Source organism: Pongo pygmaeus, chromosome Y (genome assembly GCF_028885625.2).
Source record: "Pongo pygmaeus isolate AG05252 chromosome Y, NHGRI_mPonPyg2-v2.0_pri, whole genome shotgun sequence".
In the NCBI taxonomy this organism is placed as follows: Eukaryota; Metazoa; Chordata; class Mammalia; order Primates; family Hominidae; genus Pongo; species Pongo pygmaeus.
Genome location: NC_072397.2, coordinates 33,163,949 through 33,175,758, shown reverse-complemented (window position 1 = coordinate 33,175,758; position 11,810 = coordinate 33,163,949). Strand labels below are relative to the sequence as shown.

The 11,810-nt window shown below is 37.8% G+C and overlaps 1 pseudogene; it reads left to right on the top strand.

The window, feature by feature from the left end:
* The first annotated feature begins 1,879 nt into the window (after positions 1 to 1,879).
* On the top strand, positions 1,880 to 3,096 carry LOC129025838 (actin, cytoplasmic 2-like; annotated as a pseudogene).
* Positions 3,097 to 11,810: the final 8,714 nt, after the last annotated feature.

Below are 11,810 nucleotides of genomic sequence, written 5' to 3'. Positions count from 1 at the left end.
AAATCAACATTCTCAGCAAACTATCGCAAAGACAAAAAATAAAACACCACATGTTGTCACTCATAGGTGGGAATTGAACAATGAGAACACATGGACACAGGAAGGGGAACATCACACTCTGGGTGCTGTTGTGTGCTGGATGGAGTGGGGAGGGATAGCATTAGGAGATATATCTAATGCTAAATGACGAGTTAATGGGTGCAGCACACCAGCATGGCTCATGTATACATACGTAACTAACCTGCACATTGTGAACATGAACCCTAAAACTTAAAGTATAATAAAATAAAATAAAATAGAATAGAATAGAATAAAATAAAATACTCTTCTATACTCACATAAAAAAAGGAAAAAAAAAGATAAAAACAAAAAACAAAACAATCCTCTGACTCTTGGTTACTACACTGAATAAAATAAAGTTGAAGTGGATGGAAAGATTCCCCATCACTGGGTTTTCCCTGGCAGGGGACTTATTCTTATCTTCACCCAAGGAAGCCCTGTGAGCTCTGAAAAGAGAAAAAAAAAAAAAAAAAAAACAAAAAAAAAAACCTGAGGACAACCAGGCATGAAGTAGAAAGGCAGGACTCCCATCTCCAGCCTGGATATCTCAGTCACAGGAGATGTCAACCCTGAGTGCCTGTACAGCATTACCATAAGGAAGGAGGTATATTGCATAATTTCCTTGATCACAAACCTATAGAGAGCCTTCCCACACTCTTAGGATATCTCTTTCAAAATCTCTCATATAGGAGACTGGCTGTGTTTCAAAGTTTGTTAGAGCTGAGATAAACCTGGGCTTAAGGCACCATCTACTGCCAAAACAGAGGCATTGACCTAGCCAAAATCAAGCAAACAATACCCCACAATACTTATGTCTTAAAGAAAACTCAAAATGCAAAATAAGACAGAGAGAACAATAAACTAAATAACTAGTCCTTCAATAAAAAGATATAGATGTATAACCACAAGAAATAATACCAAAGAGGAAATTTTAACCTCCCTAAATGGACAAAGCATAAACCATTGACCAATGCTAATTAATAAGATGGCTATCAGTGTTTATTGGATCAAGAATTCAAGTTATCAGTTTTCAGGAAACTCAGATCTCTAAAACAACACAGAAAAGGAACTGATACAATTCTGAAAGAAACTTTTAAAAATGGACTGAAATTATTTAAAAATAAAGAATCCTGGAACTGAGAAATATACTGGTTGAAGTGGAAAAATCAGAAGGCTTTCAACCGCAGAATAGATCAAACAGAATAAAGAATCAGTGAGCTCTAAAATGAGTTATTAGGACCAGTTGTGCAGGCTCAGGCCTGTAATCACAGCACTTTGGGAGGCTGAAATGGGTTGATCACTTGAGGTTAGCAGTTCAACACCAGTCTGGACATGACGGTGAAACCCTGATATTTCAGGGAGTCAATGTAGTGCCATTGAACTCCAGCCTGGGCAACACAGAGAGGCTTTGTCCAAAAAAAAAAAAAATGGCAAAAGAAAAAAGAAAATAAAATAAATTAACAAAAGTTATTAAGAAATTCACAAAGAACAAAACAGAAAAACAATCAAAAAGAATGAAGACTATTTACCAGATATACAGAATTACCTTAAATAAGCAAATCTAAGATTTAGCAATATTCGTGAAAGAGTTCAGCAAAAGGAAGATATATACAGCATATTCAGGTGAATAATAACTTTCAAAAATTTGAGAGAAATATAAATATACAGGATCAGAAAGATCGTAGTCAACAAAAAAGATTAATACCACATAAAACTATCCCACAACAAACAAGAATAAAACTCTCACTCCAGTCACCACTGCCAGCTCGTTCACCTTGTTCTTCTGTGGCTCCGCTATCCCACTCCTCTGCCCATCGCAATAGAAGAAGTGATCGCCATGCTGCTCACTGACAATGGCTCTGGCATGTGCAAAACTGGCTTTGCTAGGGATAGCGCTCCCTGAGCCATGTTTCCCTCCATCGTGGGGTGCCCCCGACACCAGGGAATGATGGTGGACATGGGCCGGAAGGACTCCTACATGAACAACAAAGCCCAGAGCAAGCACAGCATCCTGACCCTGAAGTAACCCATCAAGCATGGCATCATCGCCAACTGGGAAAACATGGAGAAGATCTGGCACCACTTTTACAATAAGCTGCATGGGGCCCCAGAGGAGCACCCAGTGCTGCTAATCAAGGAACCCCTGAGCACCAGGGCCAACAGAGAGAAGATGTCTCAGATTATGTTTGAGACCTTCAACACCCAAGCCATGTATGTGGCCATCCAAGATGTGCTGTCCCTATATGGCTTTGGGTGCACCACTGGCATTGTCATGGACTCTGGACACAGGGTCACCAACACGGTGCCCTTCTAGGAGAGCTACTACCTTCCCCATGCCACCCTGTTTCTGGACTTTGTTGGCTGGGACTTGACTGAGTACCTCATGAAGATCCTCAACAAGCTAGGCTACAGCTTCACCATCACAGCCAAGTGGGAAATCATGCATGACATCAAGGAGAAGCTGTGCTAGGTCTCCCTGAACTTCAAGCAGGAGATGGCCACTGCCACATCCTCCTCTTCTTTGGAGAAGAGCTACAAACTGCTCGATGGCCAGGTCATCACCACTGACAAGGAGCGGTTCCGGTGTCCAGAGGTGCTGTTCCAGCCTTCCTTCCTGGGTATGGAATCTTGCAGCATCCATGAGACCACCTTCAACTCCATCATGAAGTGTGACGTGGACATCCGCAAAGACCTGTATGCCAACACGGTACTATCTGACAGCACCACCATGTACCCAGGCATTGCCGACAGGATGCAGAAGGAGATCACTGCCCTGGCGCCCAGCATCATGAAGATTAAGATCATTGCACGCCCAGAGCGCAAGTACTCAGTGTGGATTGGTAGCTCCATCCTGTCCTCACTGTCCACCTTCCAGCAGATGTGGATTAGCAAGCAGGAGTATGATGAGTCAGGCTCCTCCATCATCCACCACAAATGCTTCTAAATGGACTGAGCAGATGTGTAGCATTTGCTGCATGCGTTAATACAGAAGTATAAATTTGCCCTTGGCAAATGCGTACACCTCATGCTAGCCTCATGAAATTGGAATAAGCCTTTGAGAAGAAATTGTCCTTGAAGCTTGTATCTGATACCAGCACTGGATCATAGAACTTGTTGCTGATTTTGACCTTGAATTCAAGTTAATTGTTCCCCTTGGTATTTGTTTAATACTGTGTACATATCTTTGAGTTCAAACTTTAGTGCACCTGGAGTGGTCACTTCGTGACTGAGGTAAGAATGTACTTGTGGAAGACAAGTCTGTGGCTTGGTGTGTCTGCATGGCCAGCAGTCTCTGATCTGTGCAGGGTATTAATGTATCAGGGCTGAGTGTTCTGGGATTTCTCTAAAGGCTGGCAAGGACTCCTGACCTAGTTTCTTCTGTCCTGCCTGTCTGTCACGGTTGGAAAGTCCAAGCCATAGGACCCAGTTTCCTTTCTCAGCTGATGTTTTTTCCAGAACACGGTGGACTCTCACTTGCCTTGATTTGGAAGCAGTTTGCATTTACACTTGTAAATGTATTCATCCTTTTAATTTATGTAAGGTTTTTTGTATGAAATTCTAGATTCTGTAAAGAGATGACAACAAATTTTTGTTTTCTACTGTTATGTGAGAACGTTAGGCCTCAGCAACACATAATTGTGTAAGGAAAAATAAAAGTGCTGCCAAAAAAGAGAATCAAGCTCTCAAAGGTTGAGAAATAAAGAAAATTCTAAAAGCACCAAGGGAAAATAAACAAAAAAATGGAGGAGCTCGAAATCATTTGGCAAAAGACTTGTCAACAATAGGACTTTAAGGAAGACACAGTATTACAAGATATAAATTGTGATGTCAAAAACATCATTGGAACAGAGGATAAGTGTCTAGGGTTTTTATGTGACAAAAGTTGTCAGCTTAAGCTAGTTGATTATTAACTATAAGATGTTTTCTCTGAGCATTTGAAGACCATCAAAAACTACAGCAGCAACACTAACGATAAAAACAAAGCAGTCAAAGCTTATCACTACTGAAGATATTTAAATGCTAAACATTTAAAAGCAGACATGGGAGGAAGAAGGGAAAAAATGATGTATGACTCAATCAGAAACCACTAACAAGATAGCAGTAGTAAGAACTTAATTATCAATAATTATCTTGAATGCAAATGAATTAAATTATGTAATTAAAAGATGTGGAGTAACCAAATGGATTTTAAAAACGGGATTCAACTACATGTTACCCATGAGACCCACTTAATCTTTAAGGACAAACATGGGCTGAAAATGAAGGAATAGAAGAAGATACTGCTATGCAAATGGTAATTAAAAAATTAGGAGTGGCTATACTCCCATGTATAAAAGAGATTTCAATTCAAAACCTGTCATAAGACCAAGAAGGTCATCATTTAATAATAAAGCAATCAATTCATCAAAATGTTATAACAGTTATATATATACATCTGCACTCAACATTGGAGCACCTAAATATTTAAAGCAAATATAAATAGAAATGAAGAAGAAAATGGCAATCAAATAATTGTAGGAAATTTCAGTACCTCAATTAAAACAAGGAATAGATAAACTCGACAGAAAATTAATAAGAAAATGCCAGACTTTAATTTTAACTAAATGAACCCACAGACATATACAGAACTTTTCATCGTGTAGCAGCCGAATATATATTTTGCTGTAACACGCCTGGAGGATTCTCTAAGATAGACCATGTGCTAGGCCATAAAATAAGTGTTAAAAAAGTGAGATGGCTAAAAACATATTTAATATTTTTCAGACTGTCATGGTAGCAAACCAAAAATCAGTAAGAGGAGAAATCAAAAAAAAAAAAAAAAGACTCACAAATAATGAACTTTTTTTTTTTTTTTGAGACAGAGTCTCGCTTTGTTGCCCAGGATGCAGTGCAGTGGCACAATCTCAGCTGACCGCAAGCTCCGCCTCCCAGGTTAACGCCATACTCCTTCCCCAGCCTCCCGAATAGCTGGCACTATAGGTGACTGCCACCACCCCCAGCTAATTTTTCGTATTTTTAGTAGAGACACGATTTCACCGTGTTAGTCAGGATGGTCTCTATCTCCTTACCTCATGATCTTCCCTCCTCGGCCTCCAAAGTTCTGAGAATACAGGCATGAGCCACTGCCCCCCAGCCTACATGACATTTTTAAAACATTGCTCCTTAACAATGAATTGTTGAAAATAAACATAAAAGAAATATTCATAAATATCTTGAGACAAATAATAGTGGAAACACAACATACCTAAACCTATGGTGTGCAATGAAGCAGCATTATGATGGAACATTACAGCAATAAATGAGTACATTAAAAAAATAAAGATACCAAATAAGCAACATCTCATTGTATCTAAGAATCTAGAAGGAAAAACAACGAACTTCAAAATTGGCACAATTAATAAAATAATAATTAAAACGGAAACAAATCAAATAGGGAACATAAACATCTGATGAGAAAAAAAAAAAGGCAGCCAAATTATAAAGCAATAAGTAAAGTTATCTCTCTTTGCAGATGACAAACTCCTATATGTAAAGACAGTTCAAATGTTCTATTTAAGAAACTGTTAGAACCAATGAAAAAATTTGGTAACGTCATTGTACAAATAATTACCTGACTGAAAAAGAATTCAAGAAACTCATCTGACTTATAAGCATATCAAAGAAATTAAATACTTAAAAAAAAGGTAACCAGAAAGTAAAAGATCTCTCCACTGAAAACTATGAGACATTGATAAAAGCAATTTAAGAAGACAAAAATAAATGGAAAGATTCTCTATGCTTATGGATTGGGAGAGTTAATATTGTTAAAATATTTATAGCATCAAAAGCAATACACAGATGCAATGTGATCCATCAAAATTTCAATGGCATTCTTCACAGAAATAGAAAACAAAGTACAAAACTTGTATAGCTATATAGAGAGCCATAAATTGTGAAAACAATTCTTGAGAAAGAAAAAGAACTGGGAAGAATCACACGACCTTATTTGAAATTGGCATGAACACAGAAACATGACCAAATGAACAGAACAGAACATCCAAGCATATGTAGTCAATTAGTTTTTGAAATCTGCAGCAAAATGATAAAATGAGAAGAGGGATCATGTTTTCTATGAGTAGTGCTGGGAGAACTAGATTTCCACACACACAATAACAAAATTGGATCCACATTTTACATCATACACAAAAATCAAATGAAGATAAGTTGAAAATTCCTAAATGTAAGACTGCAACCTCTACAACACCTAGAGGAGAACATAGAAAAATGCTCATGAACGATGGCCTTGGTAATAATTATTTTAGATAGCATATTAAAACCTCAGTCCACATAAACAAAAGCAAATGAGCAAGACTACATCAAATGAAAAAGGAATCAGTCGACCAAATACAATAGCCTAAATATTGGGGAAAATATTTTCAAGCTATATATCTGATGATGGGTTAGGATCTAATGTTTATGAAGAAATTGTATGTGGGAAAGAAAGTTTCTGAGGTGCCGGTTGATTTGATCTTCCCTGTGTGAGACACCCATGGGGAGCCATGGTTGGCTTCTGAGGAGAAAATCTCCTTACTGCCTACATGTCTTTTTCCCTGAGAGCACAACCGCACAGTGCATTCCACTGGTTGCTCAGGGAGATTAGCCACACGCCTTTGCTCAAGGGAATTCACAGAAACCACCAGTGCTGTACATCCTACTCAATGACTGACGAGTTTTCCTTCACTGATTAATCCTTTTCGTCATTCCTTCCTCCCGCTCTTATCCACCCTAAGAACAAAGATCTTGTAGACCACTAAATTAGGTGGAGCCTGACATCTTTGGGCAGTGAGCAATCCTCTGATGCTCCGGCGCCCTGGACCTGCCTTTTAAATGCTTATTCTCTCTCTTTCTAACTCCTTTGTCTCCCCCAGACTCAGGGTACCTGCGGGGTGTTGTGGGACTGTTTTCCCCAACATTGTACAACTCAACAGTAGCAAAACAAATAAACATATTAAAAGTTGAGCAAAAGCTCTGAATTGACATTTCTCCAAAGAACATATTTAAATGGGTAACAGGTATTTAAAACATATTCAACATCATTAATCATCAGAAAAAATTTAAATCAAAGGTACTTTGAGACGTTACATAACTCACATCAAGATGGCTATTATTAAAAACTGAAAAGATCACAAAGTTTGGCTAGGATGTTTAGAAAATAAAACTCATGTACAGTGTTGTTGGTAATGTGTAGCAACTATAAAAATTGGTATGGAGGTTTCCAGAAAATTAAAAATAAAACTACTTATGCCTCAACAACTCTTCCTTTAGACATATAACCAAAGGAAGTCCCTACCTCATAGAGATATTTGCACTCTCATATTCATTGAATCATTATTAACAATACCTAAAATATGGAAACAACCGTATTGTCCAGTACAAAGAAATATTATTTAGCCCTAAGCAAGAATGAGATCTTGCCATTTGCCCCACCATGGAGGATCTTGGGGGTAACTATGCTAAGTGAAATAAACCAGGCACAGAAAGAAAAATATTTACAATCACACATATGCAACAGAAGGGAGGGTGATGCCAGGCTTTTTTTTTTTTAGTGAGTTCTCAAAGGCTAATAAAAAAGAATCTCCCTCCTTATCACAAGAATGACACTAAGCTCTTCATAAAGTATCCACCCCCATGACCTGAGCGTCTCTCACTCAACCTCTCCTCCAACACTGGGGATCAAATTTCAGCATAGTTTGTAAAAGCAAATATCCGAACTATAGCAATAACTATGTGAGATTAGAAACATGTGAATTTGTTCCAGTATAGTATCCTTTGAAATAGCAATATGTATCCCATAGTATATGTTGTACATCTGAAATGAACATAATAGGATGCATTTCTATTTATTTATTTATTTTTAAATTTTTATTATACTTTAAGTTCCAGGGTAAGTGTCTACAGTGTGCAGGTTTGAACATAGGTATTCGTGTGCCATGTTGGTTTGCTGCACCCATCAACTCATCATTTACATTTGGTATTTCTCCTAATGCTAATCCTCCCCCAAATCCCTACCCCCTACTCCCTGACAGGCCCTGGTGTGTGATTTTCCTTGCCCTGTGTCCAAGTGATCTCATTGTTCAATTCCCACCTATGAGTGAGAATATGTGGTGTTTGGTTTTATGTCCTTGTGAAAGTTTGCTGGGAATGATGGTTTCTAGCTCATCCATGTCCCTGCAAAGGACATAAACTCATCCTTTTTTATGGCTGCATAGGATTCTATCTTGTATATGTGCCACATTTTCTTAATACAGTCTATCATTGATGGATATTGGGGTTGTTTCCAAGTCTTTGCTGTTGTAAATAGTGCCACAATAAGCAAACATATGCATGTTTCTTTACAGTAGCATGATTTATTATCCTTTAGGTGTATTTCCAGTAAAGGGATTGGTGAATCAAATGGTAATTCTAGTTTTAGATCCTTGAGGAATCACCACACTCTCTTCCACAGCGGTTGAACTAATTTACACTCCCACCAGCAGTGTAAAAGTATTCCAATTTCTCCACATCTACTCCAGCATCTGACTTTTTAATGATCACCATTCTAAGGGGCATGAGATGGTATCACATTTTGGTTTTCATTTGCATTTCCCTGATGACCAGTGATGATGACCATTTTTCCCTGCTTCTGTTGACTGCATAGATGTCGTCTTTTGAGAAGTGTCTCTTCTTATCCTTTGCCCACCTTTTGATGACTTTTTTTTTCATATAAATTTGTTTGTGTTCTTTGTTGGTTATGGATATTAGTTCTTTGTTGGATTTGTAGATTGCAAATTTTCTCCCATTCTGTAGGTTTCCTGTTTACTCTGATGGCAGTTTTTTCACTGTCCTATTTATCTATTTTCACTTTTGTTGCCATTGCTTTTGGTGTTTTAGTCATGAAGTCCTTGCCCATGCCTATGTTCATAATGGTATTGCCTAGGTTTTCTTCTAGGTTTTTTATGGTTTTAGGTTTAACATTTAAGTGTTTTATCCATTTTGAATTAATTTTTATGTAATGTGTAAGGAAGGGATCCAATTTCAGCTTTCTACAAATGGCTAGCCACTTTTCCCAGTACAATTTGCTAAATAAGGAATCATTTCCCCATTTCTTCTTTTTGTCAGATATGTCAAAAATGAGATGATTGCAGATGTGTGGTGTTATTTCTGAGGTCTGCCTTCTGTTCCGTTGGTCAATATATCTGTTTTTGTATCAGTACCATGCTGTTTTGTTTACCATAGCCTTGTAGTATAGTTTCCAGTCAGGTAGCATGATGTCTCCAGCTTTGTTGTTTTTGCTTAAGACTGTATTGGCAATGTGGCTTCTTTTTTGGTTCCATATAAACATTAAGGTAGTTTTTTTCCAATTCTCTGAAGAAAGTCATTGGTAGCTTGATCAGAATGGCATTGCATGTATAAATTACTTTGGACACTATGGCCATTTTCAAGATATTGTTTCTTCCTATCTATGATCATAGAACATTCTCCCATTTGTTTGTGTCCTTTTTTATTTTGTTAAGCAGTGTTTTGTAGCTCTCCCTGAAGAGGTCCCTCACATCCCTTTTAAGTTGGATTCCTAGGTATTTTATTCTCTTTGAAGCAATTTTAAATGGGAATTCACTCACGATTTTGGTCTCTGTTATTGGTGTATAGGAATGCTTGTGATTTTTGCACACTGGTTTCATAACCTGAGACTTTGCTGAAGTTGCTTATCAGCTTAAGTAGATTTTGGGCTAAGACAATGGAGTTTTCTCAATATACAATCATGTCATCAGAAAACAGGAACAATTTGACTTCCTCAATTCCTAATTGAATACTCTTTATTTCTTTCTCTTGCCTGATTGCCCTGCACAGAACTTCCAACACTATGTTGAATAGGAGTGGTGAGAGAGGGCATCTTTGTTTTGTGCTAGTTTTCAAAGGGAATGGTTCCAGTATTTGCCCACTCAGTATGATATTGGCTGTGGGTTTGTGGTAAGTAGCTTTCATTATTTTCAGATACGCTCCATGAATACCTAGTTTATTGAGAGTTTTTTAGCATGAAGGACTATTGAATTTTGTCAGAGGCCTTTTTTCTATCTGTTGAGATAATCATGTGGCTTTTGTCATTAGTTCTGTTTATGTGATAGATTACACTTATTGACTTGCATAAGTTGAAACACATTTACATTTCAGGGATGAAAATGACATGATAGTTGTGGATAAGCTTTTTGATGTGCTGCTGGATTCAGTTTACTGGTATTGTACTCAGGATCTTCACACCGATGTTCATCATGGCTATTGGTCCAAAATTATCTTTTTTTGTTGTGTCTCTGCCAGGCCTTAGTATCAGGATGATGGTGACCTTATAAAATGAGTTACGGAGAATTACTTCTTTTTTTATTGATTGGGATAATTTCAGAAGAAATGCTACCAGTTCCTCTTTGTACCTCCAGTAGAATTCAGCTGTGAATCCATCTGGTCCTGGACTTTTGTGGTTGGTAGGCAATTAATTATTGCCTCAATTTCAGAGCCTGTCTTTGGTCTATTCAGAGATTCAACTCCTTCCTGGTTTAGTTTTTGTAGGATGTATGTGTCCAGGAATTAATCGATTTATTCTATATTTGCTAGTTTATTTGCATAGAGGTGTTTATGGTTTTCTCTGATGGTAGTTTGTATGTCTGAGGGACTGGTGGTGACATCCCCTTTATTTTATTATTTTTTATTTTATTTTATTATTATTATGCTTTAGGTTTTATGGTACATGTGTGCAATGTGCAGGTTAGTTACATATGTATACATGTGCCATGCTGGTGTGCTGCATCCACTAACTCATCATCTAGCATTAGATATATCTCTCAATGCTATGCCTCCCACATCCCCCCACCACACAACAGTCCCCAGAGTGTGATGTTCCCCTTCCTGTGTCCATGTGTTCTCATTGTTCAGTTCCCATTTATGAGTGAGAACATGCGGTGTTTGGTTTTTTGCCCTTGCGATAGTGTACTGAGAATGATGATTTCCAATTTTGTCCATGTCCCTACAAGGGACATAAACTCATCATTTTTTGTGGCTGCATAGTATTCCATGGTGTATATGTGCCACATTTTCTTAATCCAGTCTATCCCTATTGGACATTTTGGTTGGTTCCAAGTCTTTGCTATTGTGAATAATACCACAATAAACATACGTGTTCACGTGTCTTTATAGCAGCATGATTTATACTCCTTTGGGTATATACTCAGTAATGGGATGGCTGGGTCAAATAGTATTTCTAGTTCTAGATCCCTGAGGAATCACCACACTGACTTCCACAATGGTTGAGCTGGTTTGCAGTCCCACCAACAGTGTAAATGTGTTCCTATTTCTCCACATTCTCTCCAGCATCTGTTGTTTCCTGACTTTTTAATGATTGCCATTCTAACTGGTGTGAGATGGTATCTCATTGTGGTTTTGAATTGCATTTCTCTGATGGCAAGTGATGTTGAGCATTTTTTCAGGTGTTTTCTGGCTGCATAAATATCTTCTTTTGAGAAGTGTCTGTTCATTTCCTTCACCCACTTTTTGATGGGGTTGTTTGTTTTTTCTTGTAAATTTGTATGAGTTCATTGTAGATTCTGGATATTAGCCCTTTGTCAGATGAGTAGGTTGTGAAAATTTTCTCCCATTTTGTAGGTAGCCTGTTCACTCTGATGGTAGTTTCTTTTGCTGTGCAGAAGCTCTTTAGTTTAATTAGATCCCATTTGTCAATTTTGACT